The 24411-nt window shown below is 37.1% G+C and overlaps 1 protein-coding gene and 1 non-coding gene across 2 annotated transcripts in view; one reads left to right on the top strand and one right to left on the bottom strand.

Moving 5' to 3' along the window:
- The window catches only part of Wdr89 (WD repeat domain 89), a 35156-nt gene extending 11777 nt beyond the window's left edge, over window positions 1-23379 (bottom strand). Inside the window, exon 1 of the mRNA XM_026385142.2 lies at window positions 23320-23379. The gene's annotated coding sequence lies outside the window, so the exon portion shown is untranslated. The remainder of the gene's footprint in view (window positions 1-23319) is intronic.
- LOC113180356 (U6 spliceosomal RNA) lies at window positions 7354-7458 on the top strand. The gene has a single exon (XR_003300474.1). It is a non-coding gene; the product is annotated as a U6 spliceosomal RNA (small nuclear RNA).
- Window positions 23380-24411: the final 1032 nt, after the last annotated feature.

Here is a 24411-nt window from a genome sequence, read left to right as displayed (position 1 = left end):
TTTGGTAGTTGTAGATGGAGAGAATGCCTTTTATTTATTTTTATGCGGTGCTAAGGATCGAACCCAGTGCCTCACACCTGCTAGGCAAACACTCTGCCACTGAGCCACATTACCAGCTCTTTTTTGTATTTTATTTAGAGACAGGGTCTCACTGAGTTGCTTAGGGGCTCGATAAATTGCTGAGGCTGGCTTTGATCTTGGGATCCTCCTGTTTCAGGCCAAGTCACTGGGATTACAGGTGCACCACCGTGCCTGGCACCATCCTTTACTTTTAATTTTTGTATTCTACTTTTATTTATTTATTTATTTATTTTTAGTTGTAGCTGGACATAATTCCTTCCTTCCTTCCTTCCTTCCTTCCTTTCTTCCTTCCTTCCTTCCTTCGTGGTGCTGAGGATCGAACCCAAGGCCTCGCATGTGGTAGGCGAACACTCGACTGCTGAGCCACAACCCCAGCCCCTACTTTTATTTATTTTTATTTTTTAATATTTTTTAGTTGTAGTTGGACACAATGCCTTTATTTTTATTTATTTATTTTTATATTTATTTATTTTTTTAATGTAGTGCTGAGGATTGAACCCAAGGCCTCGCACATGCTAGACACAACCACAGCCCCTCCACTTTTATTTTAATAAACTTTTTGTTATGGAGTAGAGAATAGTAAAAGAAGCCCCCTAAAGCCCTCACTCCGAACAAATAATTACATTCTCCAAAAGTTACTATTAGTTACAGAGGGGTCAGTTGTGTGTAATATTTCATTTGAAGAGCAATTAAGAAACCTGAATGGACAGAATGATGGTACTCCTCAAATCCTCCTTCTTATCCTCCATGTGATACCAGGATGGTTTCTGGATTTCACTTCAGCTCCAGGGACCAACCTTGATTAGCCTAGACCAACCACAGCATCTTATCCTTTTCATCATTAATTGGTTCAGAAACCTTACAAAAATGCCACTCTGGGCATCCATGCCCCTCCCTACCAGAAGTTCTAAACTGGAACCAAGCCAATTGATGGACAGAACTTTTTACACCATAGTTATGGGATTTGACATCTCCTGATTATTTAAGTCAGTTTGCTGCAGAATTTTTTGTTAATGCAACCAGAACCCCCTTAATTAGAGATAATCAAATAAAGTCTTAGATATATTACCAAGTATTGACTTAATTTAGAAAACTTTAGGGAGCACACAGGAATCAATTTCATTCATATTAAAGACAGGAACTTTGATCATTTGTTCCCCCCTCTCTTTCTGTTCAATTGCTTTTGTTCAAAATTAAAAGGGAAAAGGAGATAAACAAAGGAACTCTCAGAAGACAATAAAATATACTCAGTAATTAAGGTAGAAGGCCTGATTCTAAAGACAGCAACAAAATAAACACAACACTGAAGTGAGAAATCCAAAATTTTTTAATATACAACTCCATCTGGGAAGTTTCTGTATGTTCTAATAATGTATACATATATTTATGAATAATATACTCAACATGGTTCAAAATTCAAAAGGCTCCAAAACTACTGTTTTGGAATGTTTCTGTCTTCAAGCCTCTTTCCTCTCCTAGGCAATAAATGTTACCAGTTTCTTATGAATACTTTCAGAAATTGTCATCTTGGATTTAATGTAAACATAACAGTGAAGTATTTGTAGCTTAACAAAAACTTGCCAGTGTGGTACAATTAAAATAGCAATGGGTTTAACCAAAGCAAAAATCCTCACTTTAAACACTTGTTTTACCACAAACTAGCAAAGCAGCCCAACAGAATCTCCTTCCCCAAGACAACACTCCCTTTTCCTGAAGCATTACTGAGGTAAGTGAAAATAAAGCTTGAGTATTCTAACTCTTCTGACCTGGGGAGAAGGTAGTTGAGGGAGTGGGTGGGCGGACCTTCCTGCCTACACTGAGGGCCTCAGCAAAGAGCTGTGAGGGATGCCAATTTTTAAGGCCTCCAAGCCAAGTTTGAGAAACGAGAAACAGCTGACAGGAGAGAAACAACTTGGAACATGGGGAAGTGCAACTTGCTACAGGGCACTTATTGGGACCTCAGCAGAGAGACTAGAACCCAGATGCCCAAGCAAGAACTGCCACAGCCCCAGCACAGGAACACATTTTTGCCAGTGGAAGGGATGCCACGTCATGCCAGGTGATTAAGGGGTAATGTGTCTTTGTCTGCCTGCTGGCTTGATGCAGAGGACTCCAAGGCCCACTGGACAGAAGAGCCATAAAGCAAAAGAAGGCCCAAGTCCTCTCATCAGCACTTGAAAGGGTGAAAGTTGAACAGAAACCTATGCTTGAGTGCATCAGTTAATTAGTTGTGTACATATCTATAATATGTAGTTTAAATAAAACATCCAACTATAAAGATCTCAACTTCTAATTTTTTTTATCTTCAAAAAAAAATAAATTTGAAATAAATTTTCAAGAACTAGAATATTGTACTAAACACCTGATTTGTAGTCATTTCTTTCATTTTTTTTTTTGTGTGTACTAAATTCAACTTAAACTAAATAGAATACTGCTTAGAGAAAAAATGTATAACTTTATTTCTACTCATGCATATTCTGTCCATTGCAAAGGAAGGTGTCTAGAAAAATATCAAATGTATTTCAAAGTAATTGGAGCAGGCTGGGGTTGTGGCTCAGTGGTAAAGCACTTGCCTAGCATGTGTGAGGCACTTGGTTCAATTCTCAGCAGCACATATAAATAAACAAATAAATTAAAGGTCCATCAATAACTAAAGAAATATTAAAAATAAAAAACCAATGTAACTGGAGTATGTGTGTGTATGTGTGCAGGGGTAGTATACTTTCTATTTTTTCTATATTGTTGAACATTTTAATGATTATAATAACATTTTAACAATCCCCAAGTATTACATGTCCATTTACTGATGACAAAAACATAGCCAATATAAAACTACTTTCTGAATTCATCATTCTTATTCCAGATACTATGCTATTAATTCCTATTAATGCCTCTTTAGTAAGTATATTATACTTTTTAAAAATAAGGATATACTATTACCTTTATGGAAGCATATATTATATTAATTTTCAAAAAGGGGTGAATATTAGCAGAGCACTTGGAAACAATATCTGCCAATGTCTAATGTCATGTACCTATGGCAAGGTCAATGGCAAACGTGAAAAATCTAATGGTAACCACACTAGCTCTACACTGGACACTAAAGAGAGTTATTATTTATGAAGCATATCTAATGTCAGCTTATCCAAAACAACACTGCACAGGGGAAGCCTAGGAATCTGGGTATTAACATTTCAGAAAAACGGAAAACTGACACAGGCACAAATCACTCATGGCCATATGCAGTATGTCCTAGAGGGAATAATACCTTGGGATAAAAAGCATACATTGATTTAACTTCAGTAGAACATTTCCCAGAAGACATTTATATCAACAATTTAGAGAAATTTGTGTGACATTTTAAACTAACATAGAATTGGCTTTAAACAACTTGCCAAAGAACCATTTGTTTTAAATTGGGAAGAAGTGCTGAATATTTAGTAGAAGGTATGCTAAACTGACATCTGCTACAATTGCAATATAATTTCAAATTTCATATTCATTAATGACTGAGATTTAATGTCTTCATAAATTAATCCAGTTTAGTGAGTGTGAATATATTATTCTTATTCACATAAATGTTCAAGATACTGGTAGCAGCAACATATGGCATCCCAGGCATTAAATATACTAAAATTCTAAGGAAAAGCACAATTTTGAAAGTGCAGGAATCTGTTACCAAGGCAAAGGGGGAGGGGTTGAAGAGAATGACACATACTTTCTCATGTAATGCAAGATTATCCCTCAGATTCCAGATATGACATTCAAAACAACTTTTTAAAAACAAACACATTTTCCTCAATAACATCCTGAGTTGCCCAGTTTCTCAAGTAACTCTTCCATCCAAAGTCACCCTCCTACAGTAAGTCTATGAATGCCCAGCTTCTTTCAACAAGAACAATGAACTGCCTTTCCCTTTCCAGAACCACCAGCTGGTTAACCAAACACAGAGAAACCAAAACTTCCCTAGTCACCAGATGTCTTAATTTGGAACAGTTAGAAGCAATGTGGAATACCCCAATTCTTGAATTGTTACTATATATTTACTATTTCCTCTTCTAATTCTAAAAAGATGCTTTTAAAAAATTAAACAAATGCTATCTTTAATATCTGCAAAAAAAGAAGGCGAAATAGCCTGGCATAGTGGTGCACGCCTGTAAGCCCAGCGGCTCAGGAGGCTGAGGCAGGAAGACTGTAAGTTTCAAAGCCAGCCTCAGCAATTTAATGAAGCCCTAAGCAACTTAGGCTGTGGCTCAATAATTAAGCTCCCCTGGGTTCAATCCCTGGTATCAAAAAAAGAAAAATAACCATGCTTTATTACAGAATGATATAAACATTATCAAAACATTACTTAAATACCACACAAGGGCTGGGGATGTGGCTCAAGCGGTAGCGCTCGCCTGGCATGCGTGCGGCCCGGGTTCGATCCTCAGCACCACATACAAACAAAGATGTTGTGTCCACCGAGAACTAAAAAATAAATATTAAAAATTCTCTCTCTCTCTCTCTCTCTCTCTCTCTCTCTCTCTCTCTCCTCTCTCACTCTCTCTTTAAAAAAATAAAAATAAAAAAATTTAAAAATAAATAAATAAATACCACACAAACCATAGTTAGAAATTGATAAGCTCTAACATTAAATCTACCCAAAAGTCCTATTCGAGAATTCAAAAACAAAGCCAGGCATGGTGGCCTACAGTCCCATCTACTCTGGAGGCTGAGGAAGGAGGACCACATTAGCCCAGGAATTCAAAACCAGCCTGGGCAACATAGTGAAACTCCATCTCAAAAGACAAAAATGAAACAAAAAAACAAAAACTCATAAAACCGCAACCAACCAAAATAGAATTCAAAAACAATTTATGAAGAGTTTAAAGCTGAGCCAGAGAAAGAAAGCATGGTGTAGCAAAGTAGGTTAAAGAGGTAGCAAGAGCCAGGCAAGAGCTTTGTAAGCCATTGTAAGAACTCTAGAGTATATTCTTGAGTGAGAAGGCCGCTGTGGGTTGAGAGTAGGTGAGAGACACTATGAACAGATTCTTCTAGTAATTGCCCAGAGAACAGACATTAGGGCAAGAGTTAAAATAGGTAAGACATTTGTGCAAAATTCTGGGCAAGAGTTATGGTGGTAAGAAGTGTCTGATCTCAGATCACAAATCATCTTTTCAAGAATAAATAGAATTTTCTGGCAAGACTAAATATATATGTCAAAAGAGGGATCAAAAATAATTCCTAGGGGGCTATAATTACACTCAGTGGCAGAGCACTTGCCTAGCATATGTGAGGCACTGGGTTTGATTGCTAGCAATATATAAAAATAAACAAAATAAAGGCATTCTGTCCATCTACAACTACAAAAAAAAAATCCGAGGTTTCTAGCTGGGTGTGGTGATGCACGCCTGTAATCCCAGTGGCTTAAAAGGCTGAGGCCAGAAGATCGAAGATTTGAAGCCAGCCTCAGCAATTTAGCAAGGCCATAAGCAACCTAGTGAGATCCTGTGTCAAACTTAAAAATAAAAAGGGCTGGGGATGTGCTTCAGTGGTTAAGTATACCTGTGTTCAATTCCTAGTACCAAAAAAAAAAAAAAAAAAAAAAAAAAAAATCCTAGGTTTCTAGCCTAAGCAACAACACAAATATATTGTTTGCATATTATTTTTTGGATATTTACGAACTTTTAAGATAATAATAAAAGGATAAATTGGACAACATATGATTATATAATAGTTTAAATAGGGTTACTGGTAGATTGTAGTACATCAATGCAATGGAATTCTACATGGCAACAAATACTATTGGCATACACAAAAACATGGGGGAAATCACAGATCTGCTTAGTAAAAGCTACCTGACACAAAAGGAGAACTATATGATTTCATTTTTATTTTTTACTTTTGGTACTAAGGACTTAACCCGGAGGTATTTAACCACTGAGTTACCTACTCAACCTTTTTAATTTTTTTTTTGTATCTTATTCCTATTTTAATAAAGACTATATATATGATAAATCATTCTACACATAGCCTAATGAAAGATTTAAAAATTATATGAACAAAGAAATGTTTGGAAATATAAAATTTATAAATATTGACAATTGATAAAGCTATAGTGAGTCAATTTTTAAAATATTTATTCTACAGATATATTCACTACATACCTACTAATTGCATACCTACTATGATTCATGCACTCATCATGTACTTCAGAGTTATCAGTATGGAAGATAGCAAAGAAACATGGATTTTTGTAGAACTTACAATTCTAGTATAGATGTAACTTTGTATGAAATCTTGGGTTGGGTTTTTTATTTTTTTATTTTTTTAAAGAGAGAGAGTGAGAGAGAGAGAGAGAATTTTAATTTTTTTTTTTTTTAAGTTATCGGCGGACACAACATCTTTGTTTTGTATGTGGTACTGAGGATGGAACCCGGGCCGCATGCATGCCAGGCGAGCGCGCTACCACTTGAGCCACATCCCCAGCCCGGATTGGGTTTTTAAAATTGGTAACTACAAAATAGTTCATATAAAGAACATAGAAATTAATTCAATAATGTATACAAAACTGCCTTTTGAAATTTAAAGTGCCTAATACTATAAAAAATAGTTAAGTATAGAAATAATTATTTTATTTTCTTGTTTATTACTCTACATATATTTTCCTTAAAGTCAGTGACACAATACAGTTGAAAATAATGATTTTTAGCTCCTATCTATTAATTTAGAGCCTTTTAAATTTTGACACAGGTCTCATTAAATTGCTGAGGTGGGCTTTGAACTTATGATCATCCTACCTCAGCCTTCCAAGTCACCAGGATTACAGGCATGTGCTACCATGACTGATTATAATTTCATTTATTAGAAGTTTAGGAATAAGCAAAACAAATCTATAATGGAAATCAGAGTACTAGTTACTTTTTTTTTTGGTATCAGGGATTGAACTCAGGGGCACTTAATTGACACTCTTTATGTTTCCTTTATTTTTGTTTTGGTGCTAGTGATCAAACCCAGAGCCTGGTTTAGGTGGTTGAGTGTCCCTGAGTTCAACATCCCTAGCCCAATTTTGAATTTTATTTAGAGACAGGGTCTCACTGAGTTGCTTAGCAACTCGCTTTTTGCTGAGGCTGACTTAAAACTCATGATCCTCTTATCTCAGCCTCCTGAGATGCTGGGATTACAGGCACTAGTTACCTTTTGAGGGGATATGGACTGGGAGAGAGAATAAGGGAATTTCTGGGTGGTGATTATGAACAAGTGTATATATTTGAAAATAAAGTCATCATGGTACTCACTTTCAAAGCATATATCTAAAATCGGAATGATACAGACAAGATTGGCATGGCACTGTACAAGGATGACATACATGTTCATGAAGCATTCCATATTCTAGGTACATTTTAACAAAGACTGGGACACAATTCAGTGGTACATTACCTGCCTAGCTTCCGCCAGGCTCTGGGTTTGATCACTAGCACCAAAACAAAAATAAAGGAAACAAAGAGTGTCATACTAAGACACAAATGTCTCAAAATTTAGCCCACTGGCAATAAAGGAAAGATTTTGACGGGGGTGGGGTACCAGGGGTTGAACTCAGGGACACTCAACCACTAAGCTACATCCCCAGCCCTATTTTTTATTTTGTTTAGAGACAGGGTCTCAATGAATTGCTTGAGGCTGGCTTTGAACTCGTGATCCTCCTGCCTCAGCCTCCCGAACCCCTGGGATTACAGGCATGCACCATTGGGCCAGCTTAAAAGGAAAGATTTTAAAAGTGTCCAAGGGGGCTGGGATGTAGCTCAGTGGTAGAGAGTTTGCCTAGCATGTGTGAGGCACTGGGTTCAATCCCTAGCACTGCAAAACTAGAAATACATACATACATAAATATGTTCACGGAGAAAAGAGGTCACATAAAAAAACCAAAGAATCATAATAGCATCAGACATTTCATAGCGGGGGAAATGAAATAATGTCTTCAAAATTCTAGATCAAAATTCTTTTTCTTTTCTTTTTTTTTTTTTTTTTTTTTTTTGGTACCAGGGATTGAACTTAGGGGCACTTGGTCACTGAGCTACATCCCCAGCCCTATTTTGTATTTTATTTACAGTTAGGGTTTCACTGAGTTGCTTAGCGCCTCGTCCTTGCTGAGGCTGCTTTAAACTTACAATCCTCCTGCCTCGGCCTCTGGAGCCCCTGGGATTGCAAGCGTGTGCCACCGCACCTGCCTGGATGGAAATTATTTCTAACTAAGAAGTTTTTTTAGCCAGCCAAGTATGTGGGAATAATTACATTTCTATGTAATTAATAATTATATTTCTATGTAAAAAAAGAATACAAAACAAACAAACCATCATGGAGAAGGGCTCCCAGCCTTGAGAAGGACTCTTACTTGAGAAGTACCTTACTGAGAAAAGAGCAATGATTCTGATGTCCAGAATTCAGTTTTAAAGAAAAAAAAAAAAAAAAAAAACCCAAACCCGAAACCTCCCAAATTGTCAAGAAATGAAGCGAAGAATATAACAGACATCAAGATCAACTTGATGATGGACTTTAAAATAATTATGAATTGACTATTTTGTACAAACCCAGAGGCTGGTGGTGCAGCTGAGACGTTGAATGCATGCTGAGTGTGCAACAGTGCCCAGATTCAAATCCCTGGCACCAAAAACAAAAAAATAAAGTCCCATGAAAAACTGAAAGATAGAAAATATTAAGGGTCGACAAAAATGTGAACAAACTATAGGAAAGACATTATAGAAAATCATATGGAAGTTTTCAAAAAATTATATATAAAACTATTATATGGTCCAATAATCGTACTATTAAGCATATATCCTAAGAATTTGAAACCAATATTCTTTTTTTAACAAAAAAAATTATTTTTCACAATACCTTTATTTTATTTATTATTATTATTTTATGTGGTGCTGGGGATTGAACCCAGTGCCTCACGTATGCTAGGCAATCGCTCTACCACTGAGCCACAACCCCAGTCTTGTTCTTTAAAAAAGTTTTGAGATGAGGTCTTGCTGTGTTGTCCAGGCTATTCTCAAATTCATGGGCTTTAAGTGGTCCTTCTGCCTCAGCCTTCCAAGCAACTGGGACTAAAATTAGTTATGTTGAAGAGCTATCTATATTGTTCATTGCAATACTATTCACAATAGCCAAGACATGTAATCCACCTAATCATTAATGAATACAGGGGATGCTATTCAGCCTTTAAAAAGAAGGAGATCGTATTATTTGTGAAATAAGGATAAATCAAATGAATTAATCAACTGATTAGATTATAGCCCTCATAATCCCAATTATTTCACTTCCTGCATTAACACAGGAGTTTTTTTGGGGGGGGACTAAACCACAATATCTGTCAATAAAAGAAAATAAAATTTTCTGGGCATGGTAGCACACACCTGTAAGTCCAGCTATTTGGGAAACTGAGGCAGGAAGACTGCAAGCTCAAGGCAGCTTTGGCAATGGAATGAGGCCCTTTTCTCAAAAAATGAAAAGGGCTGGGGATGTAGCTCAGTGGTAGGGCAGTTGCCTAGCATGTACAAAGCCCTGGGTTCAAACCCAGTTCTTGGGGAGTGAGAGGGAAGAATAAAAGAAAATTTAAAAAAAAAAATATGAAATTGGAACCCTTCTACAGTGCTGGTGGGAATTTAAAATATATCAGCCTTTCTGAAAAAGTCTGGCAGTTTCTCAGAAAGTTTAATACATTTTCATCTATGAATATTCATAGTAGCTTTATTCATAATAGCCATAAAGTGAAACAACTCAAATAGCCATCAACCAACAAATGGATAAACAAAATATATATGCAGCCATACAATGGAATATTATTTAGACCTAGAAGGAATGAAGTATGATACATGCTACATCATGGATGAATCTTGAAAACATTATGCTAGGTAAAAAAAAGCCTGATATGAAAGATCACATGATGTGTGATTCCACTTCATTAAATATTAAAAAGAGGGAGTTTAACTTGTTGGGGTTGTAGCTCAGTGGTTGAGTGCTTGCCTCACATGGATTCGATCCTCAGCACCACATAAAAAATAAATAAATAAAATAAAGATATTGTTCAATCTGGCACAGTAGTACACGCCTGTAATCCCAGAGGCTAGGGAGGCTGAAACAGGAGAATCGTGAGTTCAAAGCCAGCCTCAGCAACAGTGAGGCACTAAGCAACTCAGTGAGACCCTGTCTCTATAAATAAAATACAAAAATAGGGCTGGGGTTGAGTGCCCCTGAATTCAGTCGTGGTACCCCAATAAAGAAACAAATAAATAAAAGGGTTTATCAGTAGACTCAAACCAGGTGAAGAAAGAATCAGAACTTTCAGGGGAAAAGAAAAAAGTATGCAAGATGGGCCTGGGGCTATGCCTATAATCACAGCTATGTGGGAAGGCTGAGTCAGGAGGACCAAGAGTTTGAGGCCAGCCTGGAAACTTAGCAAGACCCTGTCTCAAAAAAGGAAAGGAGACTGGGGATTAGCTGAATGGTAGAGTGCTTACAGAGCATGTGCAAGGCACTAGTTTCAATCCCCAGTACAACTAAATAAATAATATTTAAATGATAAAACATTTTGAAGAGATACTTCACTAAAGTATATGAGTGACAAATAAGCACATGAAAATAGGCTCAGCATTATTAGTCATCAGGGATATGCAAATTTAAACCACAATAAAACACTAAGACACGTTTACTGAACTGACTACAATTAAAAAGGATTGACAAAACCAAATGCTAGTGAGAATGCAAATCTTCAGGAACTTTACTACATTGATGGTACAATGGTATAGCCACTTTGGAAACCGGTTTAAGTTAAATATACACTTACTCAGCAATCCCAATTTTATGTACTTACTAAAGAGAAATAAAAACATGTCTACCCAAAGACCATTCATCACAATTAACAGCCAAATGCCTGGAAATAACATTAATATCTATGGTCTGGTGAATGGAAAAAAAAAGAAAACTATGTTAAGACTCATACAATGAACTTTGATTTCTACACAAACACATGTGTGTATACATAATTAGATACGTCTAAAGTATATTCAGTGTAAATGTGCCTCAAAAAATGTTACCCTAAGTCACCTAGCACAAAGACATTTTTAATGTATTTACATTAAGGATTTTTAAAATGTCCACTGTTTCCACTGTTAGGATGCTGATCCATAATGGGGTGCATGGGAAGAATAGAGGAACTTTGGGCAAAGAGGGAGACGATACGGGAGGGGGCACGGGGGAATGGGGGCAGGAAAGATGGTGTAATGAGATGAACATCATTACCCTAGGTACATGTATGACTGCACATATGGTGCTATGCTATATCCTGTACAACCAGAGAAATGAAACATTGTGCTGAAATTGTGTACAATGAATCAAAATGCATTTTGCTGCCATATATGCCTAATTAGAATAAATAAGTAAACTTTGAAAAAATTTCCACTGTTAACCAGAGACTGAAATAAAGATAAAGCCAGAATGAGATCAAGCCAATAAATTTAAGCCAGAACTTCCTGACACTGGATAGTTTATAAACACGTTAGCATCTTTTATACAATAAAGAAATTTTTTTTTTAATTTATTTTTTGGGGGGTGGGGGAGGTGGTGGGGATTAAGCCTAGGGCTTTGCACATGCTAAGCAGGCACTGTACCGTTGAGCTACATACCCCCAGCTTAGGCAAAATTTTTTTTTTGGGGGGGGGTTGCAGGGATTGAACCCAGGTACACTCAATCACTGAGCCACAACTCTAGCCCTATTTTGTATTTTATTTAGAGACAGGGTCTCACTGAGTTGCTTAGCACCTTGCTTTTGCTGAGGCTGGCTTTGAACTCACAATTCTCCGGTTTCAATCTCTTGAGCTGCTGGGATTACAGGCATGCTCCACCGCTGGCCAGGCAACATTTTTTAAATGGAAAGGTAGAGATGCTTTTCTTTACATTTTGAGGTAAAAAACGCTACTTAATAACTCCAAATCCATCTATTGAAGGGCATGTAGGTTGGTTCCACAGTTTAGCTATTTGAATTGTGCTGCTATAAACACTGATGTGGCTGTGTCCCTGTAGTATGCTGTTTTTAAGTTCTTTGCGTATAGACAGAGGAGAGGGATAGCTTGGTCAAATGGTGTTTCCATTCCCAATTTTCAAAGAAATCTCCATACTGCTTTCCTAATTGGATGCACCAATTTGCAGTCCCACCAGCAGTGTATGAGTATACCTTTTCCCCACATCCTTGCCAACACTTACTGTTATTTGTCTTCATAATAGCTGCCACTCTGACTGGAGTGAAATGAAATCTTAGTTTTGATTTGCATTTCTCTAATTGCTAGCGATGATGAACATTTTTTCATATATTTGTTGATTGAATATCATCTTCTGAGAAGTATCTATTCAAGTCCTTGGCCCATTTATTGATTAGAAACTGTGGAACCAACCTAGATGCCCTTTAATAGATGAATGGATTAAAAAAGGTGGCATATATACACAATGGAATATTACTCAGCAATAAAAGAGAATAAAATCATGGCATTTGCAGGTAAATGAATGAAGTTAGAGAAGACAATGCTAAATGAAGTTAGCCAATCCCCCAAAACCAAATGCCAAAAGTTTTCTCTGATATAAGAAGCCTAATTCATAGTAGAATAGGGAGAGGGAGGAGCAAGGGAAGAATTGAAGAACTCTAGATAGTGCAGAGGGGTTGGAGGGACAGGGAGGAGGCATGGGGTTAGAAATGATGGTGGAATGTGATGGACATTACTATCCAAAGTACATGTATGAAGACATGTATTGGTGTGAATATACTTTGTATACAACCAGAGATATGAAAAATTGTGTAATAAGAATTGTAGTGCATTTTGCTGTCATATAAATAAAAGAAATTTACTGAAACTAAAAAAATAAACTCCAAATTCAGAATATATTCAAAAGGAATATGTTGAAACAAAAATTTAAAAAGTGGTAAAGGCCTTGAACACCAATATTTATAGCTTGTCCAATACTTGTGCTATAGAGTATTAAACACTTGTGCTGTGTCATGGGAAGATCAGAATCTAGGAAGTTCTAAACTCATTTTCTTTCCTCTAAACACAGTAGAAGATCCTGACATCAGAGAAACAACTAACAAGAGGCATAATTCTGTAAAAGCCAGATATTAAGAGAAAAAAATTTCACACTTTTACAGAAAAGCGTGATGGATGAAAAAGCCTGCAAATAATGTACTATTAACTGCAACTTTACTTACAAATAAGACTTCTGCTATGAAACTGTTTCAATACTTGTGTTCCTTGCCCCTGGCATTGATTACTACTGCCATCTAGCAGCAGGTTCAAAAATAAGAGAACTGAAAAAAATCGAAATGTAACTCCAAACATAAGGATATTTTAACATATTAATAATTAAAGTTCTGCTGTTAATCATGATAACTGAAATTGAACTGTTTCTCAGAAGTTCCTCTCTTCCCTGAACAATGTAAATTATTGGCTCCAAATGAACTAAACTTTTACTTCAACTGTAATCTCCCCCAAATTCCAATCTGTGTTTCTGCCTAGAACCCTTCATCTGAACATGCTGCCAAAACTTCTAATTAAATATACGCAAAAGATTAACTTGCATCCCTAAAATCTCTCTGTTAGCTGGTCAGGTAGGTTCAGAATCAGAATCATCTTTCATTAAAGGGAAGCAAGAGTCAACTAGCCAATGAATCCTACCTTGAAATCCACCCTTCATACCTATCTCCTCAAGCTGACTTTACAAGATCCTCTTTGTTTCTCACTATCTGTCATCTGCAAGTGCAGTGACCTACCTCATTCCTGACAAAGAGGACAGGAAACACTATTTAACATCTAAATGGCTCCTGGACAAAGATGAACAGAAGAATTCTTGCATCCCCTAGAAGAAATTTCAACCATAAAATTTCATGTCATTAAAAAAAAAAATTCAGGATGACATTACCTGGGGGAAAAAAAAGCAAATGTATGATTTCACAAACACTGCTTGATATTTTATGGGGGGAGGGGGTAAAGTACCAGGGATTAAACCCAGGGGCACTCAGCCACTGAGCCACAACCCAGCCCTTTTTTGTATTTTATTTAGAGATAGGGTCTCACTGAGTGCCTCACCTCCATTGCTTAGTGTCCCACCTCCATTGCTGAGGCTGGCTTTGAACTCAGAATCCTCCTGTCTCAGCCTCCAGAGCAGTTGGGATTACAGGCGTACACCACCACGTCTGGTTTAATGCTTAGTATTTTTAAAGTATAACATTCTTTTCTTGTTTCTGTATGGCTTCAGACATTGAAGGAAAAATTGAACTTGTGAATATCTGTATTTTGTACAATCTTCAATATTTATTGTGTAAAATGTATTCCTTTGGTCAGTACAATTTAAAGGATTGCTAGTCTCTCCAAGAATCCTACATCCTACCCATACTCAAGAGCCACTTCAAATTCTACTACACCTTTATTAATCCAGCATACAATGAGCTTTTACGTCCTCTGAATGCCAAAATATTGTTTATTTATACAGCAATAATAACATGCTAAATATACTAGAGTGTTAATATCTGTTTTACATATTTATTTTTATTTTCCCCTTTTATATAGTATAAAACTTGAGGATTAGTAACACATTCTCCAATTCTTTAATACTAATTCTACTGCCAGTCTAAGAAATCCTACTTCCTGTAAGAGGAGTATGCATACTAACCCACACAAAATATATTCAATAGAGGAAAACAAGGAGGCAAAGATAAGAATTACATACATATGTGAAACAATGGCAGTTTAAACAGGAAAGGCTCACAAAAACAACTCCTGAGCCTCAGAGGCAATTATCTTCCCCACCTTTTTTAAGAAAGTAAAGTTCTTACATAAGAAATAAATTGAATAGTAACAATATGGATAGAACATCCATAACCATAACTTTGAGAAGGTGAATTTGTCCCAAATTGTCACCCCAAAGTGTCAGGAAGCTAAAAAAGGGTTAAAATTTGGAAACATTACCTTCCAGTCTTCCACAGTAACTGATGAACAGAAAGTATTCAATAAACATTTGACAGTTTAAATGTAGTAACTAGCTAGGTTCTAGAAACTCAAAAGTAAATAATATATTCAAAATGCTACTTTGATCTCACAGAATACCTTATAGGATCAAACTATCTCAAATTTCTAGTATGTAATAAATATTATATGACATAAACATGTTTTGGTACAAAAAATCCATATAACTAATCATTCAAGACTTTAAAAATAACCCAATGATTCATAAATTATACTCCTCTTATCAGAAATGCCTCAGGGGATTTGACTCTCAAACTGCATAGCTCCTAAGAAAAACATTAATTTGATTTTATAATCTCAGGGAATATGTTTAGGGGGAATAAAATAACAACAACTCAGTATTACATTAAACGAAAATTAGTGAGAGCACACGGGTAGGGAGGGGTTGGAAATCAACCAAACAATGTGAGAAATTTAGCTTTAATGCCTATTTCTTTTTTTCTGAAAATATACTGCTGTTCCACATACTAACAGCTTTAGGTCTCCGTAATGCAAAGCTGACGAAGGATCAAGAAAGAAAGGGAAGGGCTCTGACAGAATGAGAATCTCCATAAAAATACGGTGACAGCACATAGGAGTTGGAAAACAAAATGAGAAATGAAGGCGGCATTCCTGGCATTCAGCATGAGCTGAAGAGGTGATGCTGTGGGAAAAGAGGCAGCATTTTTACAGGAAAACACCTGCAGGAGACATTTGACAGGATGGGACTTATTTTTTTGACAGGAGGGTTGAACTTCAGTGAAGCTCAGATTCTACCTAAACCTTGTTTTTTTTCACATACCACGTTTTTTCTTGGTGCATGTGTGTGCAGGCGCGCGTGCTGGAGTTTAAAGGCTAAAACCTCAGTCCTTTTTATTTTTTGAAAGAGGGTCTTGCCAAATTGCTGAGGCTGGCCTCAAACCTGGTATCCTCCTGCCTCAGCCTCCCAAGTCACTGGGATTACAGGCACCTGAGCACCACCTTGCCATTTGTTCTAATGACTGTTTATTTTGTGTGCACTGATGATACAATATTAACTAACATTACTGAATTCCTGCTATATGCTAGACATTTTTCTAAATAACTTTATTATACAGTATACCTCAGCCTTCCAGACAGCTGTATAAATTAGGTACACTCCTTCCATTTTATAATTAGGACAAAAAGGCTTAGAAAGGGTAGGTGTTTTCCCTAAGGTTACTCAGTTCACAAATGCAAAGCAAGAATTGGAACTCAAATCTGGTTGTAGGAGCCCACATTCTTAAACACTTACCTATACTGCCACTCAAATGATACAAAGGACCTATTATGCAGCATTTTAACTTTTTTTCATTAATTTTTTTTTGGTAATCATAGAGGGGCAGCATGCTTTATTTTATTATTTATTTTTTTTAATATGGTGCCAAGGATGGAACCCAGTGCCTCACACATGCTAGGTAAACACTCTGCCACTGAGCTGTAGCCCCAGCCCATATAAAACATTTTTAAATGTTCACTGTATTATTAGAATTATTATTTACCCTAAGGAAATTAATAATAATTTGAACAATCATACTATTAAAATATTTTAAATACATACATGTGAAAAGCCTTGATATTAAATGAAAAAAAAATTTATTTTTAAGAAATGAAAATATCAATGACGGGAAATCCAGTGCAAATTGTGGTTACCTGTAGCACACATGCAAATTTCTAAATACTTATAGGCTTAAAAAAAAGATTTAAAATAGTATCAGTTGTGATACATAATAAATTAAAAATAGCCATCTTGTGTAGCTTGTTTTCTTATATCACATTAACACTTGTTGATTAATGATACTGAATAAAACTAGTGGGGAAGGAACATAATTTATTTAACAGTATTTGTCAGGCACTGTTTTAAGTCCTTCAAATAATCACTAATGTAATTATTATTATTATTATTATTTTGAGGTCTGGGGATTGAACCCAGGGCCTTGTGCATGTGAGGCAAGCACTCTACCAACTGAGAGATATCCCCAGCACCCAACACTAGTTTAATTCTGATGACATCCTACAAGGTACTTATTGTTACTACTGTTGGTCGAGGTGGCACATGCCTGCAATCCTAGCAGCTCAGGAGGCTGAAGCAGAAGGATCGAAAATTCAAAGCCACCTTGAGCAATTTAGGAAGACCCTACCTCAAAAACAAAAAAGGGTTGGAGATTTGGCACAGTGGTTAAGAGCCTGGGTTCAATCCCTACTGCCAAATTAAAAAAAAAAAAAAAAAAAAAAAGATACCTACTAACACCAAGGAACACGTAAAAGAAATACTTAGACATGACAGACTGATCTAAATTATCAAGAAAATGTTTTTGGTTAAGATGGAACACTAAGCTTTAGAAGAGGGCTCTTCTAATTTTCCTATGACTTTGTAGTATTACCAAAGCAAAATTAAATTTTGAGGCATGGTAATATCAACTTAAAACCTCAGAGAGACAAAATGTTTTACATTTTTTTGATCCATTCGACACATGAAGAGGAAAACTGTCAAAGAGCTTAAAAAAAAAAAGAAAAAAGAAATCACATATACTCATAGAATTTAAAACAGAACACTAAATTTGAATTCTTTTAAGGTGATATTGAGAATATAACCTTACATTTTGTTTATAAAATAATTTTACCATTTTGCAAAGGATGACAGTATTTATCATCTTGTCTGATTCTACAACTTTGCAAGTAGGACAAGTACTTGTAAAAATTATTCTTATAAGTGAATACACAAAACTTAGAAAATTTAAACATTTTGCATGATCTAGATATATATATTCTGACTCAAAGCGCTTCTCTGCACACCATGTTGCCAACAATTTTATGCTTTATACTTGTTCAAGTTGTTTCACAACAATTAATGCTTGGCCAAGAAAATTTGGAAAATAATACAGAACACAAAATGGAGTTTTATGATCTTTAAAATGTTAATAGAGTTTTACTAATTATCATGTGCTGTACAATCTAACTAGCTAGAAGGATGTACCATTTAGTCCTGCCAAAATGAACCTGGAACCCAAGAAAAATCTGCATTTAAAACTAAATGAATCTAATTTTAAATGCTTAAATATGAAATAATATGGCCATGCAACAGTATGGGTTGGGTATCCCTTATCTGAAATGCTTGGTACCAGAAGTGTTTTGAATTTTGGAATATTTCCATATTCATAATGAGATATCTTAGAATAGGACCCAAGTCTGAACACAAAATTCAAAATGCTTCCTATACACCTTATATACATAGCCTAAAGGTAATTTTACAGTTTTTAGTGATTCTGAAAAAAACTCATGATATCAAACTGTCCATTGTGGCATCTGTTGGTACTCAAAAAGTTTTGGATCTTAGTCACTTGAAGGCCACTTACTAGATCAAGAAACAGGGCTAATTGGGGGGAAAAAAAAACCAGGGCTAGTGAACCCAATGTAAGCATCTAACAAATAAGTGAAATAGTTTAGGTTTAGATTACTGGAAAGAATTATTTTTAAAATTATATAATTAGATAATTAAGAAAACTCTTCACAAAAATGAAGTGTATAAACATTAAAATCTTCACTGGGTGTACTGTTGCATGCCTATAATCCCAAGACTCCAGAGGCAGAGGCTGGATTGTGAATTCAAAGTCTCAGCAATTTAGCAAGGCCCTAAGTAACTTAGGGAGACCCTGTCTCTAAATAAGATATAAAAAAGGGCCAGGGATGTGGCTCTGTGGTCAAATACCCCTGGGTTCAATTCCCAGTACCCTCCCCCCCAAAATTTAAAATTTTGTGGCCTATAAATTGTATACTATATATATATCTTCATATCCTGAAGTTGAGTGGTAGACCACTTAAATTGGAGATGGACCAACACTAGTTCCATAATTTATCTGACACCTACACTGAAGAATGTAAGTACCAGAGTAAAGAAATTGGAAAGATTTCTTTGGAAAAAGTTTATATGGACTATTGTAGAATTTTTTTCCTTGTTTTCAACTACATACAAGCATAGTTTTGACCTGGTCCCCTGTAAACTGCTGATACAGGAGTCATGCTAGAAAATTCTAAGAGACTGCTGGCTATCTGCTCACATAGCAAAAGGAGAGCTGGCTGCACTACACTGTTATGGGCTTGACTACTCACACTTTATTAGAGCAAAGGATGAGAGACTTATGCTGGGTTTGGTGATACATGCCTGTAATCTTAGGGGCTTGGAAGGCTGAGGTAGGAGGACTGCAAGTTCAAAGCCAGCCTCAGCCACTTAGCAAGGCCCTCCACAGCTCAGGGAGACCCTATCTCTAAATAAAAGATAAAAAGGGTTGGGGATGTGGCTCAGTGGTTAAGTGCCCCCTTGGTTCAATCCCCAGTAGCAAAAAAATAAATAAATAAAATGAAAGGCTTTTTGTTGTGGATAAGTCAGCATCACAGGTCTGGAGACAGCTTAAAAGGGTCTTTGCCCAATAAGAAACATTTAGATGACAATGGGAAGTTTTAAAGAAAAGTTTAAAGGACTGGAAACTAAGGACTGTTAAATAGCTGGCTAGATGTATCACCAATATAGATAGCACAGACTGCTAGCACATCAGCAGATCACTAGCTAGAGACAAAATTACATCAGTTAGGTATAGATATGTGATAAACTTCTTAGCTAACAGGATGTAAGAGAAAACAATATGGGTCATTTCCTCCCTGGTCTGAAACTTCTCAACTTGCGTTTCTTGCTCTTTGCCCTTCCTACTCCCTGCAAGAAGCAGAGATTGTCACTGAATAGTTACTCTATATTGAATACCAAACTTAAGCTGATTTTCATACATTCTGTTATCCTAATGTATCTATACCAGTATCATAGGGAACAAATCCAGATTTTTCTTGGGTTCCAGGGTCATTTTGGCAGGACTAAATGGTACATCATTCTATGGTTTAGATGTGAGGTGTCCCCCAAAAGCTCACATGTGAGACAATAGAAGAAGATTTGGAGGAAAAATAAGAAATAGCCTAATCAGTAAGTTAATCCCTGATGGGGTTAACTGAAGTGGTAGGGTATGGCTGGAGGAGGTGGGAATTGGGGCATGGCTTTGGTGTATATATTTGTATCTGCCAAGAAAAGTCTCTCTCTCTACTTCTTGATCATGATGTGAGCTGCTTCCCTCTGCCACACACACCGTCATGATGTTCGGCCTCATCTCAAGCCCCCCAAAATGGAGCCGGCCTTCTATGGACTCAGACCTCTGATACCATGAGCCCTCAAATAAACTTTTCCTCCTCTATAGTTGTTCTGATCAAATCCTTTATTCACACAGCAAAAAAGCTGACTAAAACATCAACTCAATCAGATCCTGTCTCCTGAAAATTATGTGTTCTAGCCAGCAATTCTAGAAATCAAGGACTTTCTTCTAAGAAAAAAACCTGAAGTCATCAGAGCTACTGTCTTCTTGAGGGGAGGCTGTAGGGGATCCTATCGGTCCAGTTCTCTATAAAGCCTACTAAACATTCTGGGATAGGTGCAATGGGACTCGGAGGATTAATTTGATGGTTGAATGGTTTCTTATCATGAATTCCTATCACTTGACGTCATACTACTTAAACTGACAAGACACAAACCTATGACTACAGTAAACTGGGAAGGAAGCAGCAGTATAAACAGTAATCTCTCTCCTTCAAACTGCAATGTTATGAAGTAATAGATAATTAAACAGCATCAATCATGAGCATATCAAGAAACTGAATGCTTACATCACATGAATTTTTTAAGGTAGAAGTATTTAAGATTTACTCTTCTTAAAGAATTCAGGTCTTAAGTGCAGATATGATAGGAATGTTCATTTACCTCTGCTGTTAGAGATAATTCAATGGAAAAGTTGGAGAAGCACCAACCTCCGGCAACTCTGAAAGTTCTTTTCATAGCAAACTGAAAGTCTAATTCACTAGTCATTTAACATGATTTTTTTCCTCTTATATCCCCTACTAAATCAGATGGACAGTATACCTTTATTTTGTTTATTTTTTTATGTGGTACTAAGGATTGACCCCAATGCCTCACACATGCTAGGCAACTGCTCTGCCACTGAGCTACAGCCTCAGCCCCACTACTAAATCGTTATATACTTTGTGTTAGAGTGAATATGACCCCCAAGATACCTAAGTCCTAATTCCTAGAACCTATAAATATTCATTATACGACAACAAAAGGACTTTAGAAATGTTACTAAGCATCTGGAGATGGAGCAATTATCCTTGATTATCTGGATGGGCCCTACATGTAAATATGAGTGCTCTCATAAAAGGGAAACAGAGGGGGACTGGATCGCAGAAGAGAAGGTGATATGATGATGGAATGATACGCTTTGGAAAAAGGAGCCACAAGCCAAGGAATATAAAAAAACAGTAGAAGCTGAAAAAGGCTAGGAAATGGATCTTCCTTATCAGAAAGAATCCGGCCTGCAATATCTTAACTTTAGCCCAGTGAAAATTATTTCAGTCAGGCTTCAGACCTCCAAAACTGAAAGAAAACATATTTGTTTTATCAGTAAGTTTGTGATAATTCGTTATAGTGGCCATACAAAATTAATACACCTTTTTGATAGTATAGCAGTGATGTGCACATGATCCAACTTATATTAAACTGAATTAACATGAGGATCGCTCCAGTTTAGAAATAGAGAAATTTTCTTGTTTTTTGCTATCAAGTAAATGAAAATACACAGAAATCACTGCAAATACAGTTCCTTCAAAGAAGTATGGTGAAAAAACAAAAGAGATGGGCACAGTGGCACAGTGCCTGCAATCCCATCGACTAGGGAGGCTATGGCAGAAGGATAAGTTCAAAGCCAGACTCAGCAACTTAGTGAGTTCCTAAGCAACTTAGCAAGACCCTGTCTCAAAATAAAAAATAAAAAAGGCTTGGGGATGGAACTCAGCATTTTAAGCTCCCCTGTGATTTCAACTCTATTTGTAATACATATAAGCTGCAGAAAGGGTAGTCATAACTTTAGGTTAAAACAAAAATACAACTCAAATACTGATGAACAAGGTGAGAGAAAAGAACTCAGAAAAGCAGTTATGTTGGCTGATTTATTTTTGTCTTAAACATAGAACAGCCTAAGGAAAGAACACAATCCAGACACTTCTCAGTTCGCACACCAGAACTGTCCTGAACCCAGGACAAGAAGGCAAGTGATCTAGATAGGCTTAAGAGGTGTGTTTCTATGCTACATGCTACCACTGTTCTACTTTGTACAGTGGGTTCAAATGACAGTCCAAATGTCAGAACAGAATCTGAAACGCAGATACAGTCAGGTGTAGTTGATGTAACACATTTTACATAAACTTCTCATCTGTTCCTCACAACTGTTAAGAAATAGGCAAATTTGCTACTGATTTTAATTCTACAGTTGAAGAAGCAGAGGATGACTTAACCAAAGGTCCAAAACTGCCTCCACTCTGATGTCTTTCTACTTTATCAGTTTACCACCATTATCATAATCAACTTAATTTCAAATTTATTTTAAAGTAATTTTAAATAATCTCAAATTAGAAAACAGAAGTAGCATTTTGTAAGTAATACAATCTTTTAATTTTACATCCCTGTAAGCCGAATGCCACACTCTGCATTTTCCTTTGCGCTTTTATTCAATAAAGCTACACACATGGACGGGTAAATTAATGTCTAAGACCGTTTCTTTCTGTGAAAATGAGAACTATTAACAGCGCCTACCTCTAGAATGCTGTGAAGATTCAATGTTATAATACATACAAAGTGCTTAGCACAGTAGCTGTTATTATAGCACATACTACAGATTTTCACCAGGGTCTCTTCCCTGGTGAAAATCTGCTAACATGGAAAAATGCCAAACGCAGAAGGCGTGAGGAGAGGGAAAGTGAAGGAAAAAAGGACTTGTGACCCTTCCTTGGAAACTGGTGCTTAGCTTTTACCATAAAATGACCCAGAGCACAGGAGCTGGGGAAGGCGTCGGCAACACCAGCCTGACCTGCACAAGGCCCTGCAATGCAGCAGGACGTGCCGGTTTGATCCAGGGACTCTGACCCCATGCGAGAAGCCACAACACGTGCTCCCTCCTCCCCGTCATTTCCGATTTCCCTCGGAGTTCCCCACCCTAGAGATTCAGTGACTCGGGCTTTCATGACTCCACCCGGGCTCTAGTCGCCTGCCAAAAGACAGCTGCCCATCCCAGGACCGTCCCCGCTCAGCCCTGCAAAAAAGTACCTCTGCTGCAAACCCCAAACTGGAGCTGGAGAAAAATCGCGAGTTCGATAGTAGCTGAGAGCTGACGTCCGGAACTCCGCCCCCCCACCTCTTTGATTGGATAAAAGCGCAAAGGAAAATGCAGAGGATTGGTTAGCAGGAGAAAGGAGGCCAAAACCCCGAGGAAGAAAAAAAGCTGGGGAGTGAAGGCGACAGGTCTTCTTCATAAACTATCCTCTAGCTAGCTCCCGATTGGACGGTAGAAAGGCGTATGCGCCTGCGTAGACCCAGTTTACGTAAAGCGTCACACAGCACAGTCCATACGCTGCGTTAACGGAAGTTTCAACCACCCCATTGGTTGGGATGGAAGTTTCAGCCGCGTCCAATAAAGGGCAAGAAAAAAGCAGGTTCCGCCTCTTCCTCAGCACTCCAAAACTTCCTGTTGATATCAGGATATGTGGGTTCTTTTCAGCGTTTAGACGCTAGCGCTTCCACTGATCCAAACACGGGTAGAGAACTGTTATGGTGACTTGTACTGAGGGTGAGAAATAATTTGGTAGAGTCAGGCCCTGAAAAATCAGGGCAGGAACCCTAATTCCATGTTTGAACGCGGAGGATCCACTCCTTCAATTTCTCACTGGCGCGACTGTGGTTTAGGAATTCTGTGGTTATCATTGGATTGAAAAAGTTATCAATTTGTAAGTAGCTCCACCTTAGCCCCAGGGTGCTCTGGGATTTGTAGTCCGGGACGCTAAGGTCCTAAAGGATAAGTGTGGTGGTTGGTGTAGTTTTTCCACATTGTTCTTAATACCTGTTGACGTTTATTGTGGTTTTGATGTTTATTATGCTTTTATCCTTTAGTATATCAGCACTGTTAAAGGCAAAGATACAGTTGAAAAATGTCATGTGTGCTCATAAAAGATAAATGTTAGTGTTTTCAAGAAACTTGTTTACAGACTGATGTGTCGGGCACTCTGCTAGGTGTTCATAGTTAGTGTGCATTAAAATTGTTTGTAAATTTTTGCTATTACAACAAAACCGCCTTTAATTTTCATATGGGTGACCATTGAAAATATTTGAACAGCCTGGTGCGGTGGGTTGTGCACGCCTGTA

This window comes from Urocitellus parryii, chromosome 6 (assembly GCF_045843805.1).
Source record: "Urocitellus parryii isolate mUroPar1 chromosome 6, mUroPar1.hap1, whole genome shotgun sequence".
Lineage (NCBI taxonomy): Eukaryota > Metazoa > Chordata > Mammalia > Rodentia > Sciuridae > Urocitellus > Urocitellus parryii.
The sequence above is the reverse complement of the archived record's forward strand: the minus strand, read 5'-3'. Positions and strand labels throughout refer to the sequence as shown.